Raw genomic sequence first — 24,560 nt, 5'->3', positions numbered from 1 at the left:
CATTGAATATGCGTTACAGAAAGTGGGAGAAGAAATAAGGAGTTATCTTCGATCTCACAGCTCTGTACACCTCCGGTGATTGAATTACAGGTTGATGAGGTGTGAATGTTGGACAGTTCAGCAAACTGACAACCGAAACTGGTTGGGGGAGGCCCAGCATGGGGCCAGGTGACTAAAAGAACTATAAGGAACCACACCACAGCTCTCTCTCTTTTGCTCGGAAGCTCTCTCTTTCTCGGAAGCTAGCTCTGACTACAGCAACTGCCAGGTGTAAGAAGGAAGGGAAGACGGTCATCTCCAGCCTCCAGCCTGCAATCGACGTCGGCCACGACCAGCCGGACGGGTGATTGTAAGTATCAGGTGACTCTACAAGGGGTTTGCGCTGTGTAGGCAGCTGCAGTCAGATAAAGGAGGACGGGGACAGGTCATCTCCGATCCAGGCCTACAATCCACAACGGTAACGACCGGCCGGATGGGTGATTGTAAGTTTCAGCCAAATCGCAACAGATTTTTGTCTGTGTTTTGTTGGTTTTAATAAACTAACAGTTTTGGGTTGAACCTAACCCTTTGTGCCGTCTACCATTTTGTTCCTGTAAAACCCAGAGTCAAAGAACCCTTGTAAGGACGAGGAAACCAAACACCTTACAGTGGGTAGCACTCTCGTCCTCGGAGTCAGAAGGTTGTGGGTTCAAGACCCACTCCAGAGACTTGAGCCCAAACACCTAGGCTGACGCTCCCAGTGCGGTGCTGAGGGGAGTGCAGCACTATCGGAGGTGCCATCTTTCGGATGAGACGTTAAACCGAGGCCCCGTCTGCTCTCTCAGGTGGATGTAAAAGATCCCACGGCACCTCCGCCCCACCTTTGAAATCAATGGAGATCGGCATTTTCCCGCATTTAAGCCAATTTTTACACCACAGCCACTTAGACTTAATCATAATGGCCCTGGTGGCCTGACAGTGGTGTGGTTTATAACGCAGTCACTGAATCTTACTTTTACTTTTAAATGACGCTGGAAACAATTTTGAGCTCCTGAAGAATTTATTTCCTTTCAGAGTACAAATCACAATGATTTTTGAAAGAAAGATGTTTCAGCAAAATACCTGAAACTCGAGCAACGCGGGTGTGTTGTTTGAGTTTTTATCTGTTTTGTCGCCTCTCCCAGGAGATCGCATGGTTTCGGGTGGGGTGGAGAGTATCACAAGTTGTGTGGAAAAGGCTGGATGGACTAAAAAGAAAGATTTGTATTTATATAGCGCCTTTCACAACTGCAGGATGTCCCAAAGCACTTTACAGCCAATGAAGTACTTCTTGAAGTGTAGTCACTGTTGTAATGTAGGAAACGCGGCAGCCAAAATTGCGCATAGCAAGTTCCCACAAACAGCAATCTGATAATGACCAGATAGGCTTATATTTGCTAGAGTTTAGAAGAATGAAAGGGGATCTCATTGAAACTTATAAAATTCTAACAATCCTAGACAGACTAGATGCAGGAAGGATGTTCCCGATGGCGGGGGAGTCCAGAACCAGAGGTCACAGTCTAAGGATAAGGGGTAAGCCATTTAGGACAGAGATGAGGAGGAATTTCTTCACCCAGAGAGTGGTGAACCTGTGGAATTCTCTACCACAGAAGGCAGTGGAGGCCAACTTATTAAATATATTCAAGAAGGAGTTAGATATATTTCTTAAGGCTAAAGGGATCAAGTGATATGGGGAGAAAGCAGGGACAGGGTACTGAATTTGGATGATCAGCCATGATCTCATTAAATGGCAGAACAGGCTTGAGGGGCCGAATGGCCTACTCCTGCTCCTAGCTTCTATAATTTGTTTTGCTGATGTTGATTGAGGGATAAATATTGGCCCCAGGACACTGGGGATAACTCCCCTGCTCTTCTTTGAAATAATGCCATGGGATCTTTTACCTGAGAGAGAGAGAGAGAGAGAGACGGGCTCCTGGTTTAGCATCTCCTCTGAAAGATGGCACCTCCGACAGTGCAGCACTCCCGCAGTACTGCACTGGAATGTCAGCCTAGATTTCTGTGCTCAAGTCCCTGGAGTGGGACTTGAACCCACAACCTTCTGACCCAAAGGTGAGCGTGCTACCCACTGAGCCACAGCTGGCATGTATGCTCCAAGACCGCACTAGGGGCCCCTTTCCTGCCCGTCATTGTTCGTAGGTAAAAATAAACACCCGTAACACACTGGACAGCCAGTTTCACCAACCGGTGTACATTTGTCAGGCTGTTTATAGTTTAAAATAAAACAAGCTTCAGAATGTGAAACAGCGATTTACTTGTACTTCTTGCAACCTAGTATACTGTATTCGCTGCTCACGGTGTGGTCTCCTCTACATTGGGGAGACCAAACGCAGATTGGGTGACTGCTTTGCGGAACACCTCCGTTCAGTCCGTAAGGGGGACCCCGAGCTTCCGGTCGCCTGTCACTTTAATTCTCCGCCCCATTCCCACTCGGACCTCACCGTCCTCGGCCTCTTGCATTGTTCCACGGAAGCTCAGCGTAAGCTCGAGGAACAGCACCTCATCTTTCGATTAGGCACTTTACAGCCTTCTGGACTCAACATAGAGTTCAACAATTTCAGATCATAACCTCAGCCCCGATCACATATATATATTTTCTTTTTTTTTCTCTTCCCTCCCACGTGACAGCTGTCCTTCATTCTGCCAGCGCAATTCACACCCCATCTACAGCCATCCTTTATTCCCTAACCTGTCCCATTACCACCTCCTCTCACCTTGAATATCTCTTAATGTCTCTCAATGTCTCTTCATCTCTCCCACTTTCTATCCCATCACTGACCTTCCCTTTTGTTCTTTCATCCCCTCCCCCTTTTCCCAGCCCCTAAACCTGCTTTCCATTTCCTGCTTTTTCCAGTTCTGACGAAAGCGGCCTGAAGCGTTGACTCTGTTTCTCTCTCCACCGATGCTGCCCTGGCCTGCTGAGTTTTTCCAGCGTTTTCTGTTGTTATTTCAGAATGGTTGTTTGGTATAAGCTTGCTATTTAAAAAAAATAAAAACTGAGATTTCAACAGACCTTGCAACTCAAATGAAATGCACAATTGCTCAATGGAAATTGTGATGTTAGTGATAATCTAGAGTATATGCCCCTTGTTATGGATTTTCCAACCAGCGAAAACAATCTTTCACTATTTGTTGTCTCAAAACCTTTCATAAATTTGTAAACCTCTATTAGATTACTCCTTTCCATTGCCCTGATATCCTTTTCACAATAGGGTGCCCAGAAATGCACACTGTCCTCCAACTGAGGGCTAATCACTGTCTCACGGTTAAACTTTAAGGCACAGAAAAGGTGCCAGTCATTAAAGTTTGCAGTTCTTGGAGAACACATTGATACTGGATGATTAACTCTGAAAAGGACATTGACATTGAACTGTGAGGCCTCGAATCATGATTGGTTTCAATGGGAAAAATTAACATCTGGACAATGCTCTGAGTTTAACTGAAACAATGGGGTCACGATCGACTTCCTGACCTGTTGGAAGATACACAAGTCAATCAGCCAACTGGCCATCAACAGTAATAGAAATCACATTGAATATGCGTTACAGAAAGTGGGAGAAGAAATAAGGAGTTATCTTCGATCTCACAGCTCTGTACACCTCCGGTGATTGAATTACAGGTTGATGAGGTGTGAATGTTGGACAGTTCAGCAAACTGACAACCGAAACTGGTTGGGGGAGGCCCAGCATGGGGCCAGGTGACTAAAAGAACTATAAGGAACCACACCACAGCTCTCTCTCTTTTGCTCGGAAGCTCTCTCTTTCTCGGAAGCTAGCTCTGACTACAGCAACTGCCAGGTGTAAGAAGGAAGGGAAGACGGTCATCTCCAGCCTCCAGCCTGCAATCGACGTCGGCCACGACCAGCCGGACGGGTGATTGTAAGTATCAGGTGACTCTACAAGGGGTTTGCGCTGTGTAGGCAGCTGCAGTCAGATAAAGGAGGACGGGGACAGGTCATCTCCGATCCAGGCCTACAATCCACAACGGTAACGACCGGCCGGATGGGTGATTGTAAGTTTCAGCCAAATCGCAACAGATTTTTGTCTGTGTTTTGTTGGTTTTAATAAACTAACAGTTTTGGGTTGAACCTAACCCTTTGTGCCGTCTACCATTTTGTTCCTGTAAAACCCAGAGTCAAAGAACCCTTGTAAGGACGAGGAAACCAAACACCTTACAGTGGGTAGCACTCTCGTCCTCGGAGTCAGAAGGTTGTGGGTTCAAGACCCACTCCAGAGACTTGAGCCCAAACACCTAGGCTGACGCTCCCAGTGCGGTGCTGAGGGGAGTGCAGCACTATCGGAGGTGCCATCTTTCGGATGAGACGTTAAACCGAGGCCCCGTCTGCTCTCTCAGGTGGATGTAAAAGATCCCACGGCACCTCCGCCCCACCTTTGAAATCAATGGAGATCGGCATTTTCCCGCATTTAAGCCAATTTTTACACCACAGCCACTTAGACTTAATCATAATGGCCCTGGTGGCCTGACAGTGGTGTGGTTTATAACGCAGTCACTGAATCTTACTTTTACTTTTAAATGACGCTGGAAACAATTTTGAGCTCCTGAAGAATTTATTTCCTTTCAGAGTACAAATCACAATGATTTTTGAAAGAAAGATGTTTCAGCAAAATACCTGAAACTCGAGCAACGCGGGTGTGTTGTTTGAGTTTTTATCTGTTTTGTCGCCTCTCCCAGGAGATCGCATGGTTTCGGGTGGGGTGGAGAGTATCACAAGTTGTGTGGAAAAGGCTGGATGGACTAAAAAGAAAGATTTGTATTTATATAGCGCCTTTCACAACTGCAGGATGTCCCAAAGCACTTTACAGCCAATGAAGTACTTCTTGAAGTGTAGTCACTGTTGTAATGTAGGAAACGCGGCAGCCAAAATTGCGCATAGCAAGTTCCCACAAACAGCAATCTGATAATGACCAGATAGGCTTATATTTGCTAGAGTTTAGAAGAATGAAAGGGGATCTCATTGAAACTTATAAAATTCTAACAATCCTAGACAGACTAGATGCAGGAAGGATGTTCCCGATGGCGGGGGAGTCCAGAACCAGAGGTCACAGTCTAAGGATAAGGGGTAAGCCATTTAGGACAGAGATGAGGAGGAATTTCTTCACCCAGAGAGTGGTGAACCTGTGGAATTCTCTACCACAGAAGGCAGTGGAGGCCAACTTATTAAATATATTCAAGAAGGAGTTAGATATATTTCTTAAGGCTAAAGGGATCAAGTGATATGGGGAGAAAGCAGGGACAGGGTACTGAATTTGGATGATCAGCCATGATCTCATTAAATGGCAGAACAGGCTTGAGGGGCCGAATGGCCTACTCCTGCTCCTAGCTTCTATAATTTGTTTTGCTGATGTTGATTGAGGGATAAATATTGGCCCCAGGACACTGGGGATAACTCCCCTGCTCTTCTTTGAAATAATGCCATGGGATCTTTTACCTGAGAGAGAGAGAGAGAGAGAGACGGGCTCCTGGTTTAGCATCTCCTCTGAAAGATGGCACCTCCGACAGTGCAGCACTCCCGCAGTACTGCACTGGAATGTCAGCCTAGATTTCTGTGCTCAAGTCCCTGGAGTGGGACTTGAACCCACAACCTTCTGACCCAAAGGTGAGCGTGCTACCCACTGAGCCACAGCTGGCATGTATGCTCCAAGACCGCACTAGGGGCCCCTTTCCTGCCCGTCATTGTTCGTAGGTAAAAATAAACACCCGTAACACACTGGACAGCCAGTTTCACCAACCGGTGTACATTTGTCAGGCTGTTTATAGTTTAAAATAAAACAAGCTTCAGAATGTGAAACAGCGATTTACTTGTACTTCTTGCAACCTAGTATACTGTATTCGCTGCTCACGGTGTGGTCTCCTCTACATTGGGGAGACCAAACGCAGATTGGGTGACTGCTTTGCGGAACACCTCCGTTCAGTCCGTAAGGGGGACCCCGAGCTTCCGGTCGCCTGTCACTTTAATTCTCCGCCCCATTCCCACTCGGACCTCACCGTCCTCGGCCTCTTGCATTGTTCCACGGAAGCTCAGCGTAAGCTCGAGGAACAGCACCTCATCTTTCGATTAGGCACTTTACAGCCTTCTGGACTCAACATAGAGTTCAACAATTTCAGATCATAACCTCAGCCCCGATCACATATATATATTTTCTTTTTTTTTCTCTTCCCTCCCACGTGACAGCTGTCCTTCATTCTGCCAGCGCAATTCACACCCCATCTACAGCCATCCTTTATTCCCTAACCTGTCCCATTACCACCTCCTCTCACCTTGAATATCTCTTAATGTCTCTCAATGTCTCTTCATCTCTCCCACTTTCTATCCCATCACTGACCTTCCCTTTTGTTCTTTCATCCCCTCCCCCTTTTCCCAGCCCCTAAACCTGCTTTCCATTTCCTGCTTTTTCCAGTTCTGACGAAAGCGGCCTGAAGCGTTGACTCTGTTTCTCTCTCCACCGATGCTGCCCTGGCCTGCTGAGTTTTTCCAGCGTTTTCTGTTGTTATTTCAGAATGGTTGTTTGGTATAAGCTTGCTATTTAAAAAAAATAAAAACTGAGATTTCAACAGACCTTGCAACTCAAATGAAATGCACAATTGCTCAATGGAAATTGTGATGTTAGTGATAATCTAGAGTATATGCCCCTTGTTATGGATTTTCCAACCAGCGAAAACAATCTTTCACTATTTGTTGTCTCAAAACCTTTCATAAATTTGTAAACCTCTATTAGATTACTCCTTTCCATTGCCCTGATATCCTTTTCACAATAGGGTGCCCAGAAATGCACACTGTCCTCCAACTGAGGGCTAATCACTGTCTTGTACACATGGTAACTGTGACAATGTCAATATGAGAAAGGAAAACATTTGCAGGGCTCTGGGGAAAGAGCAGGGGGGCGGGAATAATTGGAGAGCTCTTTCAAAGAGCCGGCACAGGCACGATGGGCCGAATGGCCTCCTCTGCGCTGTGTGATTCGATGATTCTATTGTATAATAAAGAAATAATTTGCATTTATATAGCACCTTTCATGACCTCAGGACATCGCAAAGTGGGTCACAGCCAATGAGTTGCTTTTGAAGTGCAGTCAATGTGGGGAAGCGCAGCGGGCAATTCCAACACAGCAAGATCCCACAGACAGCGTTGAGATAAATGATCAAATAATCTGTTTGAGTGTTGTTCGTTGAGCGCTAATTGTTGGCCAGGGCCCCGGGAGAACTCCCCGGCTTTTCTTTGAACAGTGCCATGGGATCTTTTACATCCACCTGAGAGGGCAGACAGTGAAAGAAGTGCATGCAAAAAAAAGTAATCGGATTATATACACAGAAATAATAGCAAGGGGAAGAATTAATGAATGGGTAACGTTTACAGGATGGTGCCGTTCTTAAAGTTTGAATCCTTTTCCTGCCCTCCCGTCAAAATGGTTGATTTGCTCAGCTCAGGATGTATATATTTTAAATTGGCAGTTCTGTCTTTTATCAACCTAATCGGTCAACAACAAAAAAAGCTTAGAATAAAGCCAGTCATTTATCTGTGAAGCAGATTCTGTCTCCTTTAGTTAACGCACTTGTCTTGTTTAAAATGTCACCTACACTGTGGCAGCTGTCTGACTTTGACTTGTTGTAAGTGATTTTAATTCTGACTGAACGGCTGAGGATCTGCACACCTGGATCTAGCCTAGTTTCTGTACACTCAGTGCTGTGTTAGATTCTGGTTAAAGCTGGCACTGAGAGGTTTCTGCCATCAACTCTGTCTAGCAGAGCATCTCTTTCTTGCAGGTAAACATTGAGCGGAAACTGTAATGGCCAGGAAAAAAAATGGGCCAAATGGCTTCTGAAATCAGAAAATGCTGGAAATACTCAGCAGGTCAGGCAGCATCCGTGGAGAGAGAAACAGAGTTAACGTTTCAGGTCGATGACCCTTGAAGGGCCATCGACCTGAAACGTTAACTCTGTTTCTCTCTCCACGGATGCTGCCTGACCTGCTGAGTATTTCCAACATTTTCTGTTTTTATTTCAGATTTCCAGCATCTGCAGTATTTTGCTTTTGGCTTCTGAAATCAGCTGTTTTTCAGAATTCTAATTTTTCAGTATTTAGCTGTTGAAGCTGTTTGAGAGAGTTTGCATACACTTTGAGGTTCTTTTATCTCTACATCTGATGGACAACGTAAAGCCGTAAGACTTACAACAGTTGCCTCTATGCACCTGGGAATGCCTCAGGCACGGGAGTTCAGGCACAAGAACAACAGACCCGCCAAGAGGCTTGAACTGCGCTATCTGCGTACGTCCAATCCATTGGTGCAAAGGCTGGGAAGAGGAGAGTCATAGAATCATAGGATGGTTTCAGCACGGAAGAAGGCCCTTCGGCCCGTCGAGCCCGTGCCGGCTCTCTGCAAGAGCACTTCAGCTAGTCCCACTCCCCCTGCCATTTCCTCATAGCCCTGCAAACTTTTTTGCTTTCAGGTACTTATCCAACTCCCTATTGAAAGTCGTGATTGAGTCTGCCTCCACCACCCTCTCAGGCAGTGCATTTCAGATCATAACCACTCACTGTGTAAAAAAGTTTTCCCTCAGGTCGCCTTTGGTTCTTTTGCCAATCACCTTAACTCTGTGCCCTCTGGTTCTCGACTCTTCCGCCAATGGGAACAGTTTCTCTCTATCTACTCTGTCCAGACCGATAGCTCATTCACCACCCCCAACCCCCCATCTTCAGTTTGAAGTGATACATTTTGGTAGAAAGAATGGGGAGAGGACATATAAACTAAATGGTACAATCCTGAAGGGGGTGCATGAACAGAGACACCTGAGGGTATATGTGCACAAATCGTTGAAGGCATCAGGGCAGGTTGAGAAAGCAGTTAAAAAGGCTTACAGGATCCTGGGCTTCATGAATAGAAGTATAGAGTACAAAAGCGTGGAAATTATGAAGAACTTGGATAAAACACTGGTTCGACCCAATTCTGGGCACCACACTTTAGTAAGGATGTGAAGGCCTTAGAGAAGGTGCAGAAAAGATTTACAAGAATGATTCCAGGGATGAGGGACTTCAGTTACGTTGATAGACTGGAGAAGCTGGGGTTGTTCTCCTTGGAGCAGAGAAGATTGAGAGGAGATTTGATAGAGGTGTTCAAAATCATGAGGGGTCTGGACAGAGCAGACAGAGAGAAACTGTTCCCATTGGCAGAAGGGTCGAGAACCAGAGGACGCAGATTTAAGGTGATTGGCAAAAGAACCAAAGGCGACGTAAGAAAAAACTTCTTTACGCAGCGAGTGGTTAAGATCTGGAATGCACTGCCTGAAAGGGTGGTGGAGGTAGATTCAATCACGGCTTTCGAAAGGGAATTGGATAAGTATCTGAAGGGAAGAAATTTGTAGGGCTACGGGGAAAGGGCTGGGAGAGTGGGACAAGCTGAAGTGCTCTTGTAGAGAGCCGGCACGGGCTCGACAGGCCGAATGGCCTTCTCCCATGCTGCAACCATTCTATGATTCTATGGTCTCTTTTGGTGGAGTTATATTTCTTTCTCCTTTCCTGCTCGATATCCCAGAATTAACTCTGATGGCCCCTCCAATTCCTTATATACGGTGTGCCTCCAGTCCATTCAGTGGATATTGCAGTATAACAGAAATTCTGGAACTAAACAGCAGATCAACTTCTGATGACGGGCTCCGCCTGAAACCTCTTCTGTAACTCCTTCTAGCCCAACAACCCTCTGAGATCGCTGCGCTCCTCCAACACTGGCCCCTTGCGCATCACCGATTTTTCATTGGAGGCTGTGTCTTCAGCTGCCTAGGCCCTAAGTTCTGGAATTCCCTCCCTAAGCCTCTCTGCCTCTTTACCTCTCCTTCTTTATGAAGCCGCTCCTTAAAATCTGCCTCTTTGACCAAGCTTTTGGTCACCTGTCCTAATGTCTATTTATGTGGCTCGTTGTCAAATTTTGTCTGAAAACGTGCCTGTGAAGCACCTGGGGACGTTTTACTATGTTAAAGGCGCTATATAAATGCAAGCTGTTGTTGAAGGCTTGCGGATGCTGGAAAGGGAAGTCACAAAGTGTGTCAAAGATGGGAAGGTAGATGGCCATGTGTCAACTGAGGTGTTGCCATGGCATTCTGCTTCACTTTCTTCGCTCCCTACTCTACCCTGCATTAAACGTGGTGATGGTGTCATAAAAGCCTCCTGCCGCTCCTTCTCTTGAAAGTGATGTGAGCTCCATTCCTCAGAAAACTGTTCTAACCTTTTTGTTCCTCCTTTCCTCCTCCAGATGACCCGCAGCAAAGGAACCAGGCCCCCTCAGCACCCAACTGGGCAGCCTCCTGGCAAACGGCACAAAGGCCGATTGAAAATAGAAACATAAAAACATAGAAGATAGGAGCAGGAGTAGGCCATTCGGCCCCTCGAGCCTGCTCCGCCATTCAATGAGATCATGGCTGATCATCCAAATTCAGTACCCTGTGACGTAAGAAAACTACTAGGCACTTGGTCTGAGCGTTAAACAAAGCTTTAATCAACTGTTTTACAACATGGAGGTCTAGTTGTGTCCTTCACTAGTTCCTGTTAAGAATGTCCTGCGCAAGCTGGGCCCGCGCCGGAGTATTTATACTCTCCCTGGACAGCGCCACCCGTAGACAGCTCAGTATTATTTCATAAGTCTTTCTTCAGGATGTAACCTGTCACCCCTGATCCTCTCTAACTTTTACCGCTGCACAATAGAGAGCATCCTGACAAACTGTATCACAGTATGGTATGGCAGCTGTAGCTACTATGACCGGAAAGCCCTGCAGCGGGTAGTCAAAACTGCCCAACGCATTACCGGCACCCGGCTACCGACCATAGAGCACATATACCAGAAACGCTGTTTACAGAGGTCACGGTCCATCATCAAAGACCCTACCCACCCCAGCCACAGTCTGTTTGCCCTCCTGCCATCTGGGAGACGCTACAGAGGCATTCGTACCCGTACGACCAAATTTAGGAACAGCTTCTTTCCCAGGGCTGTCATCCTACTGAACTCCACAAATAAACTCTAAAGCCTGCACGTCTGCCAATGCACTTTATTATGGTTATGTTTATGTTAATGTATTACAAGCCAAATGTATGTTGAATGTTTAAATGTCTTAACCTAAATGTACACTCTCGGGAGCCGCAAGCCTACATTTCGTTGTACTGCACTTGTGCACTAACAATGACAATAAAAGTTGATTTGATTTTGATTTCATGAATGACTGATTCATGTCACCATGTCCCTGCTTTCTCCCCATATCCCTTGATCCCTTTAGCCTCAAGACATATATCCAACTCCTTCTTGAATATATTTAATGAATTGGCCTCAACTGCCTTCTGTGGTAGAGAATTCCACAGGTTCACCACTCTTTGGGTGAAGAAATTCCTCCTCATTTCAGTCCTAAATGGCTTACCCCTTATCCTTAGACTGTGAACCCTGGTTCTGGCCTCCCCCACCATCGGGAACATCCTTCCTGCATCTAGACTGTCCAGTCCTGTTAGAATTTTATAAGTTTCGATGAGATCCCCTCTCATTCTTCTAAACTCCAGTGAGTATAAGCCCAATTGACCCAATCTCTCCTCATACGTCATTCCTGCCATCCCAAGTATCAGTCTCCTGCTCCTCCTGGCTCACAAGGAGCTTAAAACCAGGCAAAAGTTCTAAAAAAAAAAAAAATTACCTGGGCCTCTGCTGGCCAGTCAGATTCTTCCACCGTGTTGCTGTTGCCGGGCAACAGACAGCACGCCCCCCCCCCCCCCCCCGTGTTGAGGTTAAAAATAAGTTGCGGCGCCGTTGACATCATCGGGCCGCGACTTTTGCATGTTAAGTAGGCCTAACCTGCTTTTAGCGGGATCCTCGTCTGGGGCCTGAATCGCAGCGACCGGGAATGGGGTCAATTCTGATATTTTAAACCCCTCTCCCTGACACTCTCCTGCCCATTGCTGGGGGTGGGGGTTAAAACCGAGGCCCACATTTCTGGAAATCCTATAAAAATAGTGGCTGGGCTTGTTAAATTCGCTCCTACCTCTTCTGCAGTGTTTACCAACCCACCTAACAACCCTGGACGACCATTTGAAGAGGAAGTGGCAAGAAAAGGGATGTATGATGTCACTGTGTTTTTACCACCACATTTGCATAGAGCTACCTGGAAATGGATGAGTGCTACCCCTTCCAATGGAAATGATGTCGGAAAATAGTGGGAGGAGATCTGACAGAAAGTCATGAAAGGGCAAAGATCATGAGCAATTCGTTTGGCAGTTGGTTAAAGATAAGGCCAGTGTATGAAGGAGTGTGACAGACAACTGAACAAAGGAGAAAAGGAATATAAAATAACAGAGAGAGAATCGTGGAAAGTTACAGCACAGAAACAGGCCAGAGGGCCCATCAAGCCTGCATTGGTGTTTTTTCTCCACATGAGCCACTTACTCTAGTCCCATTCTACTGCTCATTCTCCATATCCTTGAATATTTTTCAAACAAATACCTAATTTCCTTTTGAAAATTGGGATTAGAATAGACAGGGCTTGTTAGCCGGCGTGGACACGATGGGCCGAAGGGCCTCTTTCTGTGCTGTATCCGGACTCTATGCTTCAACAATGGTTTTTACATAGAATGTACAGCACAGAAAGAGGTCATTCGGCCCAACTAGCCCATGCTGGTGTTTATGCTCCACACGAGCCTCCTCCTGTTGTGTCGGTACCTTTCTACCTAGACACAATTTAGGACTCAGAACTCAGAGATTCAAACATGAAGTGCTTTATTGGAAGGAAAGGAAGTTCTGGCAAGTTCCGAACAAAGAGAGCTAAACTTAACAGAGAACACCCAACCATTTATCTCCTGTGACAGCGCCACCACAGGTGGGAGGAGAACACACAATAGAACACACAATACATAACATTTCCTCCCCTCTTAAATGGAAGGTCCACATTATTCCTCAACAGGTAAGTTACTTTCAATGCACTCAACGAACCTAGGGTAGAGGTAGACTGCCTCAAACCCTGACTTTACCCTGGGGTTTATTCTGCCCCAGTCTTGTGGGTAAGTCACTAAACCTACAGATCCAAGCATCTTGGAGGCCGCCGCTCTCTGACAGGATACCGGCGGTCATCGCTGGCTTCCACAGCAGTAGGCATTGACACAGGCCTGGATGGAGAAGGTGCCTGTGTCAGTCGAAAGTCAGGAGTTTGCACAGGTGGAACAGTCTCTTTGACTTCCTGTGTTGGAGAAGAGCACTGTGGCAAAGGATGCTGGTTTGCAGTATCATCCGGAAACAGTTCAGGCCAACCAGCCGTTGGAGCCTCTGTGGCTGTCTCTGCTCCTAGCAACAGTTGATCTATGTGTCTTCTCCAGACGACGTCCTCAGCAGTCTCAACCGTGTAAGACACAGGGCCCGTCTGCGCGATCACCGTAGCAGGAACCCATTTCGGTCCAGTGTTGTAGTTTCGAGCTAGGACGTGCTCTCCAGGGTGAAACCGTCTCTCCTTGGCTCTTTTCTCTCTCTTTTCAACTTGAGCTTGTTGTTGACAATGGACAACCTGTTCTGCCCTTGGAGGTTTGAGTAAGTCAAAATTTGTCCGCAACTGCCTCTTCATCATGAGCGAAGCGGGGGAAGTTTTGGTTGTGGCATGCAACTCGTTCCTGTAGGACAACAGGAAGCTGTTCAGACGTTGGTGGATTGAGCCCTGACCTTGCGATGCCTTCAAGGCGTACTTCAAAGTTTGCACAAACCTTTCTGCCTGGCCGTTAGTAGAGGGATGATAGGGCGCAGACCTGATGTGTTGGACACCATTCACATGCAGGAAGGTTGCAAACTCCTGTGATACAAATTGTGGACCGTTGTCACTTACGAGTTGTTCCGGTGAGCCATAACGGCTGAACATCTCACCAAGTTTCTCAATTGTTTTCTCTGCCGTGGTAGACCTCATCACAGCGACCTCCGGCCACTTGCTACGAGCATCCACAACCACCATAAACATCTTCTCTTCGAAAGGACCGGCGAAGTCCACATGTACTCACTGCCACACTTCTGCAGGCCAATCCCAGGGGTGTAGGGTTGCCAGCTGTGGAACATTCCAGACCCTTTGACATGGGGAACATGTTTTGGCTTTCTCCTCAATATTCCCATCGAGACCTAGCCACCAGAAGTAGCTTCTTGCCATTTCCTTCATCCGAACCATCCCACTGTGGCCTGTATGAAGTTGTTGCAGTATAGGTTCCCTCAGAGGTGGCGGAATGATGACACGGTGTCCCCAAAGAAGACAACCTGCCTGGACGGAGAGCTCATTTCTTTTTGAAACGTAAGGTTTCAAACTAGGAGAATCTCCTATAGCTCTCCCTCGAATGACATCGTCCATTACCTCAGACAGGACTGGATCGTTGCGGGTGTACCTTCGCACCTGAACTGCAGTGACAGGTGCTCCCTCCACTTGTCTAAAGTAGAAGATGTCTATCCGACGAGGCTCTGGGGGAGTAACAGGCAAGGGTAGCCTCGAGAGACCGTCTGCGTTGCTGTGCAAGTCTGATTTGCGATATTTGATGTCGTATTTGTGTCCTGACAATAGTAAAGCCCACCTTTGCATCCTGCTTGCAGCAAGAGACGGAATTCCGGTGTGGGGCCTGAAGATTGAAGTCAATGGACGGTGGTCCGTCAGGAGTGTGAACCTTCTCCCAAACAGGTACTGATGAAATTTTCGAATTCCAAAAACGATTCCCAAGGCCTCGCGCTCGATCTGCGCATAGTTACTCTCGGCCTTGTTCAAGGTGCGTGATGCAAAGGCGATAGGTTTCTCTTCACCCGAAGGCATGATGTGGGATATGACTGCTCCCACACCATATGGTGATGCATCACATGCTAGCTGCACGGGTAGCTTTGGGTCGAAGTGTGTCAGGACCTCCGATTTCAGCAATGCTTTCTTTGCTTGGGCGAAAGCTTTGTTGCACAGTTCAGTCCATTTCCATGTTTTGCCTTGACATAGCAACTGATGTAACGGCTTCAGCAATGTTGCTAAGTCTGGAATAAATTTCCCATAGTAGTTAAGTAGCCCCAGAAATGAACGTAACTGGCTCACATTCTGGGGTGCTGGGGCCTCCACGATCGCCTTGACCTTTGACGGCGCCTTATGCAGGCCAGTAGCGTCAATCACATGTCCCAGGTACTCAACTGGAGACTGAAAGAATTCACATTTGTCTTTACGAACTCGGAGTCCGTACTCTTTCAGTCGTTGTAGTGTCGCATCCAAGTTCAGAAGATGATCCTCCTCATTTGTCCCAGTGACAAGGATGTCGTCCAGGTAGCACTGGACTCCTGGCAGTCCACTCAAAATCTGATCCATTGCCCTTTGGAATAGAGCAGGGGCCGACATAATTCCAAACGGAAGGCGGCAGTACCTGTATAGCCCCTTGTGTGTCACAATTGTCAGCAGCTCCTTTGATTTGTCATCGACATGCATTTGTAGATAAGCCTGGCATAAGTCTATTTTGCTGAACTTTTGCCCTCTGGCCAGGCCCGTAAAAAGATCATCAATGAGGGGAAGAGGGTACTGTTCCGCAGACAGCACCGGGTTAATAGTCACTTTAAAATCCCCGCAGATTCGAACAGATCCATCCTTTTTCAGGACAGGAACAATGGGTGTGGCCCATTTGCTCACGCTCACAGGCTCCAGGACTCCATTGTCGACTAAGGCCTCCAAGTTAGCCTCAACTTTTGGCCTAATTGCATCGGGTACAGGTCGGGCTTTGTGAAACTTCGGCTTGCTGTCAGGTTTAATGTCCAGTCTCACGCTGATCTTTTTCATGCTCCCAAGTTCCCCATTGAAGAGTTCTGCATGTTTGTTTAACACTGTAGTCAGACCTGACTCCCCTTTTGACATCATGTGATGGGTAATTTCCCTTTACCACATATAGTGGCAGTTTTGCAGTCTGTCTGTTCAATTTAACTGTCACCTCAATGACGCCTCTCATGGCCACAGGTTCGCCGGTATACGTCTTTAGCACAATGTTTGTTGGCTGAAGGGTAAGATGCTTTAGCATTTTGTTGTAGACAGTGTCTGAAACAAGGGACACAGCCGCGCCTGTGTCCACCTCCATCCGCACTGATTGTCCCTCCACCAGTGGTGACACCCAGTAGCCATATAAATCACCTGCAACCGTCAGTATGTGCACCTCTTCCTCCTCAGAGGTGTCGCTCCCCTCTGTTTTGCTTGTTCCATCATACTGCACTGAATGAACACTCTTTTTCCTCTCTTGTCCAAATACAGACATTTTGCTTCCATGCTTCCCAGCTCTGTCTGTTCTTTTTTTACCTCTACAGGCGCGTTCAATGTGACCCCTTTTGCCACAATTTCGGCATTCCAGCTCCATACACCAGCAGTCATTAGCGTGATGGCCCGTTTTCCCACAACGGTAACATGTGCCGTTCCGCGCACCTTTCGGCTCAGATGACACCTTGTGAACTCTGCCTGTTGAACTGAACTGGTGAGCCTCCTTTTCCGCCATCTCCATGGAGACACTAACTTCAATGGCCTTTTCAAGAGTAAGGTTGTCCTCAGTAAGAAGGCGCTTCTGTGTGGCTGCATTTTGCAGACCACACACAAGTCTGTCTCTAATGGTGTCATTCAGCACCTCCTTGAACTGGCAGTGTTCCGACAACCTTTTTAAAGCAGCAATAAACATCGTCACTGATTCCCCCTCCTCTTGATTCCGTTTATGAAATCTAAATCTCTCAGCAATAACCAGAGGTTTTGGTGAAAAATGTGCTCCAAGAATTTCCACTAGTTGCTTATATGTTTTAGTTCCTGGCTTATCTGGTTGCACGAGGCTGCGAAGTAAATTGAATGTCTTCGGCCCGATTACACTCAAAAAGGTAGGCACGACCTTTTCATTTGCCACCGCATTCGCCAATACAAAATAGTCAAAACGTTCTGTATAAGCGCTCCATTGCTCCACATTTTCATCAAAATCACCGATGTTTCCTAATATAGTAGCCATCTCACGTTTCAAATTAAATTTTCTGTTTACTCACTGCACCCGTAACGTACGCAGATTCGTCCGTTCCTCGTTGCCACTTGTTGTGTCGGTACCTTTCTACCTAGACACAATTTAGGACTCAGAACTCAGAGATTCAAACATGAAGTGCTTTATTGGAAGGAAAGGAAGTTCTGGCAAGTTCCGAACAAAGAGAGCTAAACTTAACAGAGAACACCCAACAATTTATCTCCTGTGACAGCACCACCACAGGTGGGAGGAGAACACACAATAGAAAACACAATACATAACACCTCCCACCCCTCTTTATCTCACCCTATCAGCATATCCTTCTATACCTTTCTCCCTCATGTGCTTATCTAATTTCCCCTTAAATACATCAACGCTATTCGCCTCAACCACTCCCTGTGGTAGCGAGTTCCACATTCTCACCACTCTCTGGGTGAAGAGGTTTCTCCTGAATTCCCTATTGGATTTATTAGTGACTATCTTATATTTATGGTCCCTAGTCCTAGTTTTGGTCTCCCCACAAGTGGAAAGATCTTCTCTACATTTGTGGCAGAGAACAAGAGAAAGTTGGTTAGGAAATAAATTTAAAAAGTAGAGGATAAGAATATATATTTTTGAAAGATTCCTGATATTAGAGGTGAGGGGGAGGGGGGAGGGGGGAGGCGAGAAAAAAGAATGCTCTATTATACTGGAGATAATCGTGCAATTATAAGATGGCTCTTAATATTTGGGGGATTTATTGTCTATTCATCTACTGGAATAAGAACATAAGAACATAAGAAATAGGAGCAGGAGTAGGCCAATTGGCCCCTCGAGCCTGCTCCGCCATTCAATAAGATCATGGCTGATCTGATCCTAACCGCCAATCCACTATGACAGGACTATCTCCTGAATCTAACAGAATTAGACACACGAAACAGGAGCAGGATCAGGCTACACGGTCCCTGGGCCCGCTCCGCTACCCACAGGGCCATGACCGATCCGAACCTAGACTCATGTCCAAATTCCTGCCCGCTCCCCGTAACCCTTAATTCCCTTTTCTTCTAGGAAACTGTCTATTTCTGTTTTAAATTTATGTAATGATGTAGCTTCGACAGCTTTTTGGGGCAGCATATTCCATGGACCTACCACCCTCTGAGTGAAGTAGTTCCTCCTCATCTCAGTTTTGAAAGAGCAGCACCTTATTCTAAGACTATGCCCCCTAGTTCTAGTTTCACCCATCATCTGGAACATCCTCCCTGCATCCACCCGATCCAACCCCTTCACAATCTTATATGTTTCAATAAGATCGCCTCTCATTCTTCTGAACTCCAATGAGTAGAGTCCCAATCTACTCAACCTCTCCTCATATGTCCATCCCCTCATCCCCAGGATTAACCGAGTGAACCTTCTTTGTACTGACTCGAGAGCAAGTATGTCTTTTCTTAAGTATGGACACCAAAACTGTATGCAGTATTCCAGGTGCGGTCTCACCAATACCTTGTACAACTGAAGCAATACCTCCCTATTTTTATATTCTATCCCCCTAGCAATGAAAGCCAACATTCCATTGGCCTTCTTAATCACTTGCTGCACCTGCATACTAACCTTCTGAGTTTCGTGCACCAGGACCCCAGATCCCTTTGTACTTCAGTACTTTCCAGTTTCTTGCCATTAAGATAATAACTTGCTCTACGATTTTTCCTGCCAAAGTGCATAACCTCACACTTTCCAGTATTGTATTCCATCTGCCAAATCTCTGCCCACTTACTTAGCCTGTCTATGTCCCCTTGCAGGTTTTTTATGTCCTCCTCACACTACTTTCCCTCCCATCTTAGTATCATCTGCAAACTTTGATATGTTACACTCGGTCCCCTCCTCCAAATCGTTAATATAGATTGTAAAGAGTTGGGGACCCAGCACTGACCCCTGCGGAACACCACTGGTTACTGATTGCCAGTCTGAGAATGAACCATTTATCCCAACTCTCTGCCTTCTGTTAGATAGCCAATCCTCTATCCATGCCAGAATATTACCCCCAATCCCGTGATTTTTTATCTTAAGCAATAATCTTTTGTGTGGCACCTTGTCAAATGCCTTTTGGAAGTCTAAATACACAACGTCCACTGGTTCACCTTTATCCACCCTATATGTTACTTCCTCAAAGAACTCCAGAAAATTTGTCAAACATGACTTCCCCTTCATAAAACCATGCTGACTTTGTCCTATTAAATTATGATTATCCAAATGTCCTGTTACTGTCTCCTTAATAATGGACTCCAAAATTTTACCTACCACAGATGTTAGGCTAACCGGTCTATAGTTTCCAGCCTTCTGTCTACTGCCCTTTTTAAATAAGGGTGTTACATTAGCAGTTTTCCAGTCTGCCGGGACCTTTGCTGAGTCCAGGGAGTTTTGGAAGATTATTACCAATGCATCCACAATCCCTACCGCCACTTCCCTCAAGACCCTAGGATGTAAGCCATCAGGTCCAGGCGATTTATCCGCCTTGAGTCCCATTATTTTACCGAGTACCACTTCCTTAGTGATTTTGATCGTGTTTATCTCCTCCCCCCCATAGCCCCCTGCTTGTCCAGTGTTGGGATATTCTTGGTGTCCTCTACTGTAAAGACTGATACAAAATATTCATTCAGTGTTTTTGCCATCTCCATATTTCCTACCATTAATTTCCCGGTCTCATCCTCTAAGGGACCAACATTTACTTTAGCCACCCTTTTTCTTTTTATATAACTATAAAAACTCTTACTATCTGCTTTTATATTTTTTGCTAATTTACTTTCATAATCTATCTTCCCTTTCTTAATCAATCTTTTTGTTATTTTTTGCTGTCTTTTAAAGTTTTCCTAATCCTCTATCCTCCCACTAGATTTGGCTACCTTATATGCCCTTGTTTTTAGTCGAATACTATCCTTAATTTCTTTACTTAGCCACGGATGGCTGTCTTTTCTTTTACACCCTTTTTTTCTCAGTGGAATATACTTTTTTTGGAAGTTGTAAAATAACTCCTTAAATGTACACCACTGATCATGTATCGTCTTACCCTTTAATCTATTTTCCCAATCCACTTTACTCAATTCCGCTCTCATACCTTCATAGTCTCTTTTATTCAAGCTTAGCACGCTTGTTTGAGATACAACCTCCTCACCCTCTAATTGAATATGGAATTCAACCATGTTATGGTCACTCATTCCAAGGGGATCCTTTACTAGGACATTTTTAATTAATCCTGTCTCGTTACACAGGACCAGATCTAAGGTTGCTTGCCCCCTGGTCGGTTCAGTTACATACTGCTCAAGAAACCCATCCCTAATACACTCAATGAACTCATCCTCAAGGCAGCCCTGCCCAATTTGATTTGTCCAATTAATATGATAGTTAAAATCCCCCATAATTATAGATGTTCCCTTATTACAAGCCTCAACTATTTCCTGATTGATACTCCGTCCAACCGAGTTGCGACTGTTCGGAGGCCTATAGACTATGCCCACTAGTGTTTTTTTCCCCTTATTATTCCTTATCTCCACCCAAACTGTTTCATTATCCTGATCTTTTGACCCAATATCATTTCTCTGTATTACAGTGATTCCTTCCTTTATTAACATAGCCACCCCACCTCCCCTTCCTTCCTGCCTGTCCTTCCTGATTGTTAAATAACCTGGTATGTTTAATTCCCAGGCATTGTCACCCTGCAGCCATGTTTCTGTAATGGCCACAAGATCATACCCATATGTAGCTATTTGTGCCATTAACTCATCTATTTTGTTACGAATGCTACGTGCATTCAGATAGAGAACTTTCAAATATGTTTTGTGACACTTAGTTCCTGCTTTTGCCCTTTTTATTACTTTACCTTTTACTCCATACATTCTGCCCCTTCCTGACACGCTCTGGTTTTTAATTTCCCCACTGCTACCTAAGTCTATGGCCTTCTCTGTTGTCATTTTTATTATTTGTTCTCTAGGAACCTCCCCCCCACTAGTTAGTTTAAAGCCCTCTCTACAGCCCTAGTTATATGATCCGCCAGGACTCTAGTCCCAGCACTGGCCAAGTGAAGCCCGTCCCAACGGAACAGCTCCCTCCTGCCCCAGTACTGGTGCCAGTGTCCCAGGAAGCAAAACCCATTTCTCCCACACCAGTCTTTGAGCCACGCATTTAACTCTGTTATTTTATTTGTCCTAGCCAAATTCGCTCGTGGCTCAGGTAATAATCCAGAGATTATTACCCTTGAGTTTCTGTTTTTTAATTTGACCCCTAGCTGCTCATACTCCTTTAACAGAACCGGCTTCCTAGTCCTATCTATGTCGTTTGTACCAACATGGACCACGACGACTGGATCCACCCCCTCCCACTGCAAGTTTCTTTCCAGCCCAGAGGAGATGTCCTTAACCCTGGCACCGGGTAGGCAACACAGCCTACGGGACTCTCGCTCTTGGCTGCAGAGAACTCTATCTATCCCCCTAATAATACTATCCCCTACCACTACAACATTTCTATTTACTCCCCCCTCTTGAATGGCCCCCCGCTCCACGGTGCTGTGGCCAGGTTGCTCATCCTCCCTGCAGCCCCTGCTCCCATCCCCACAGGGAGTAAGAACCTCCAACACTACCTCCTGGATCCCTGTACCTGCCTCGCTCATAGTCACACTGTCCTGTCCCTGACCATGGGCTACATCTGAATTAATTAACTTCATAGGTGTGACCACCTTCTGATACACAGAGTCCAGGTACTTCTCCCCCTCCCTGATGTGTCGCAGTGTCTGAAGCTCAGACTCCAGCTCATCAACACGGAGCTGGAGATCCTGTAGCAGCAGACACTTGTCACAGATGTAATCACCGTTAGCCTCAATGGGGTCTACCGGCTCCCACATCTCGCAACAGTAACACATCACCTGCTCCATTCTATGTAATTAATTAAATTTTTTAGTTAGTTATGGACACCCTCTGCCCGATTATAGATGCCAGTATCCCCTTTAATTAATTGGATTTAAATTAAATCAATCCCTCTAATTACACCAGTTAAATGGTTTACCAACCCTAGAAAAAACCTGCAGAATTTAAGCTTGTAATGAAAAGAAGAAAGAAATACTCACCAACCAATCACTTACCTGCTTCCTGGTGACGTCACTCTTGGATTATTTTTTACCTCTCTCCTCTGCTGTTGAGTTGGTACGCCTCGGGCCGCTGCCGGTTTTAAGCTCCGCCTCGCCTCACCTCACTGCTCACTCCCAGGTCCGATGCTAACGGAATGTTAGCATTGCGTCATTTATCAGTATGTGCCACCGTCCATACCATGCAGGTACATGCACAAGGGATCTCTTATGAATTAAACTAACTTTTCAACGTCACTTGCCTGCTCCAAAATCAGCAGAAGATGTTGGTGTGAATGTTTGATTCCATTAGCCGTGAAACAAAGGTTAATGAAAACTTGTGGAAACTGCCTAGGTCTCAATTTAAACTTTCAGGGACCAGTCCAGACTCTTGTGACACACAGGTTCTTGCATTACTATCTCATCCAAAGGACAGCGCCTCCAAAAATGCAGCAATCCCTTAATACAGTCAACACTGCTTATAGCGAGCGTACTGGTGTTAACGTGATCTGTGCTTAAATAATTAAAAGGTCTGGATAGCGTCCCTATTGATAGATTATTCCAGTTTAACAGACTGGGGAGGACCAGGGGACATGAGTTTGAACTGTGTAAGAGTGGGAGTAGACTGGATGTTGGGCAGTTCTTCTTTCCCCAGGGAGTAGTGAGCCTCTGGAATACAATGCCGGCTGGTGCGGTGGGTGCGGACTCTCTGCCTTCAACAGGGGCTGAACCGATTTCTGACTGGGGCAATGAAGGGACGGCGATATATGTCATGTCAAGGACAATCTTGTTGTGGGGAGGGAGGACTGTCTTCTGTAAGGTTGTTTCTCAATAATCTGTGAGATTGATTTAATTATTCAATGTCTCTAGCACTTGGATCATTGTTTTCTTTAGATGCTGTCTAAAATGACACAGGTGCTATGTTAACAACCCCGACAACATCCCGGCTGTCGTGCTGAAGACTTGTGCTCCAGAACTAGCCATGCCTCTAGCCAAGCTATTCTGGAACAGCTACAACACTGGCATATACCCGACAATGTGGAAAATTGCCCAGGTATGTCCCATCCAAAGCAGGACAAATCCAATCCGGCCAATTACCGGTCCATCAGTCTACTCTCAATCATCAGCAAAGTGATGGAAGGTGTCATTGACAGTGCTATCAAGCAGCACTTACTCACCAATAACCTGCTCACTGATGCCCAGTTTGGGTTCCACCAGGACCACTCGGCTCCAGACCTCATTACAGCCTTGGTCCAAACATGGACAAAAGAGCTGAATTCCAGAGGTGAGGTAAGAGCGACTGCCCTTGACATCAAGGCAGCATTTGACCAAGTGTGGCATCAAGGAGCCCTAGTAAAATTGAATCAAGGGGAAAGCTCTCCATTGGCTGGAGTCATACCTAGCACAAAGGAAGTTGGTTGTGGTTATTGGAGGTCAATCACCTCAGCCCCAGGATATCGCTGCAGGAGTTCCTCAGGGCAGTGTCCTAGGCCCAACCATCTTCAGCTGCTTCACCAATGACCTTCCCTCCATCATAAGATCAGAAGTGGGGATGCTCGCTGATGACAGCACATTGTTCAGTTCCATTCGTAACTCCTCAGATAATGAAGCAGTCCATGCCCGCATGCAACAAGACCTGGACAACATTCAGGCTTGGGCTGATAAATGGCAAGTAACATTCACGCCATACAAATGCCAGGCAATGACATAGAAACATAGAAACATAGAAGATAGGAGCAGGAGTAGGCCATTCGGCCCTTCGAGCCTGCTCCGCTATTCAATGAGATCATGGCTGACTATCTCCAACAAGACAGAGCCTAACCACCTCCCCTTGACATTCAACGACATTACCATCATCGAATTCCCCCACCATCAACATCCTGAGGGTCACCATTGACCAGAAACTTAATTGGACCAGCCACATAAATACTGTGGCTACAAGAGCAGGTCAGAAGCTAGGTATTCTGCGGCGAGTGTCTCACTTCCTGACTCCCCAAAGCCTTTCCACCATCTACAAGGCACAAGTCAAGAGTGTGATGGAATACTCTCCACTTGCCTGGATGAGTGCAGCTCCAACAACACAAGAAGCTCGATACTATCCAGGACAAAGCAGCCCGCTTGATTGAAACCCCATCCACCACCGTAAACATTCACTCCCTCCACCACCGGCGCACCGTGGCTGCAGTGTGTACCATTTACAAGATGCATAGCAGCAACTCGCCAAGGCTTCTTCGGCAGCACCTCCCAAACCCGCGACCTCTATCACCTAGAAGGACAAGGGCAGCAGGCGCATGGGAACACCACCACCTCCAAGTTCCCCTCCAAGTTACACGCCACCCTGACTTGGAAATATATCGGCCGTTCCTTCATAGTCACTCCCTCCCTAACAGCACTGTGGGAGCACCTTCACCACATGGACTGCAACGGTTCAAGAAGGCGGCTCAC

The 24,560-nt window shown here is 46.2% G+C and overlaps 1 long non-coding RNA gene across 1 annotated transcript; it reads left to right on the top strand.

The window, feature by feature from the left end:
- The first annotated feature begins 3,313 nt into the window (after nucleotides 1-3,313).
- LOC147100302 (uncharacterized) lies at nucleotides 3,314-11,247 on the top strand. Its single transcript, XR_015073708.1, has 2 exons — nucleotides 3,314-3,914; nucleotides 10,299-11,247. It is a non-coding gene; the product is annotated as an uncharacterized LOC147100302 (long non-coding RNA).
- The last annotated feature ends 13,313 nt before the right edge of the window (nucleotides 11,248-24,560 follow it).

Source organism: Somniosus microcephalus, chromosome 26 (genome assembly GCF_052327205.1).
Source record: "Somniosus microcephalus isolate GS21.2 chromosome 26, FLI_Smic_1.0, whole genome shotgun sequence".
Lineage (NCBI taxonomy): Eukaryota > Metazoa > Chordata > Chondrichthyes > Squaliformes > Somniosidae > Somniosus > Somniosus microcephalus.
The sequence above is the reverse complement of the archived record's forward strand: the minus strand, read 5'-3'. Positions and strand labels throughout refer to the sequence as shown.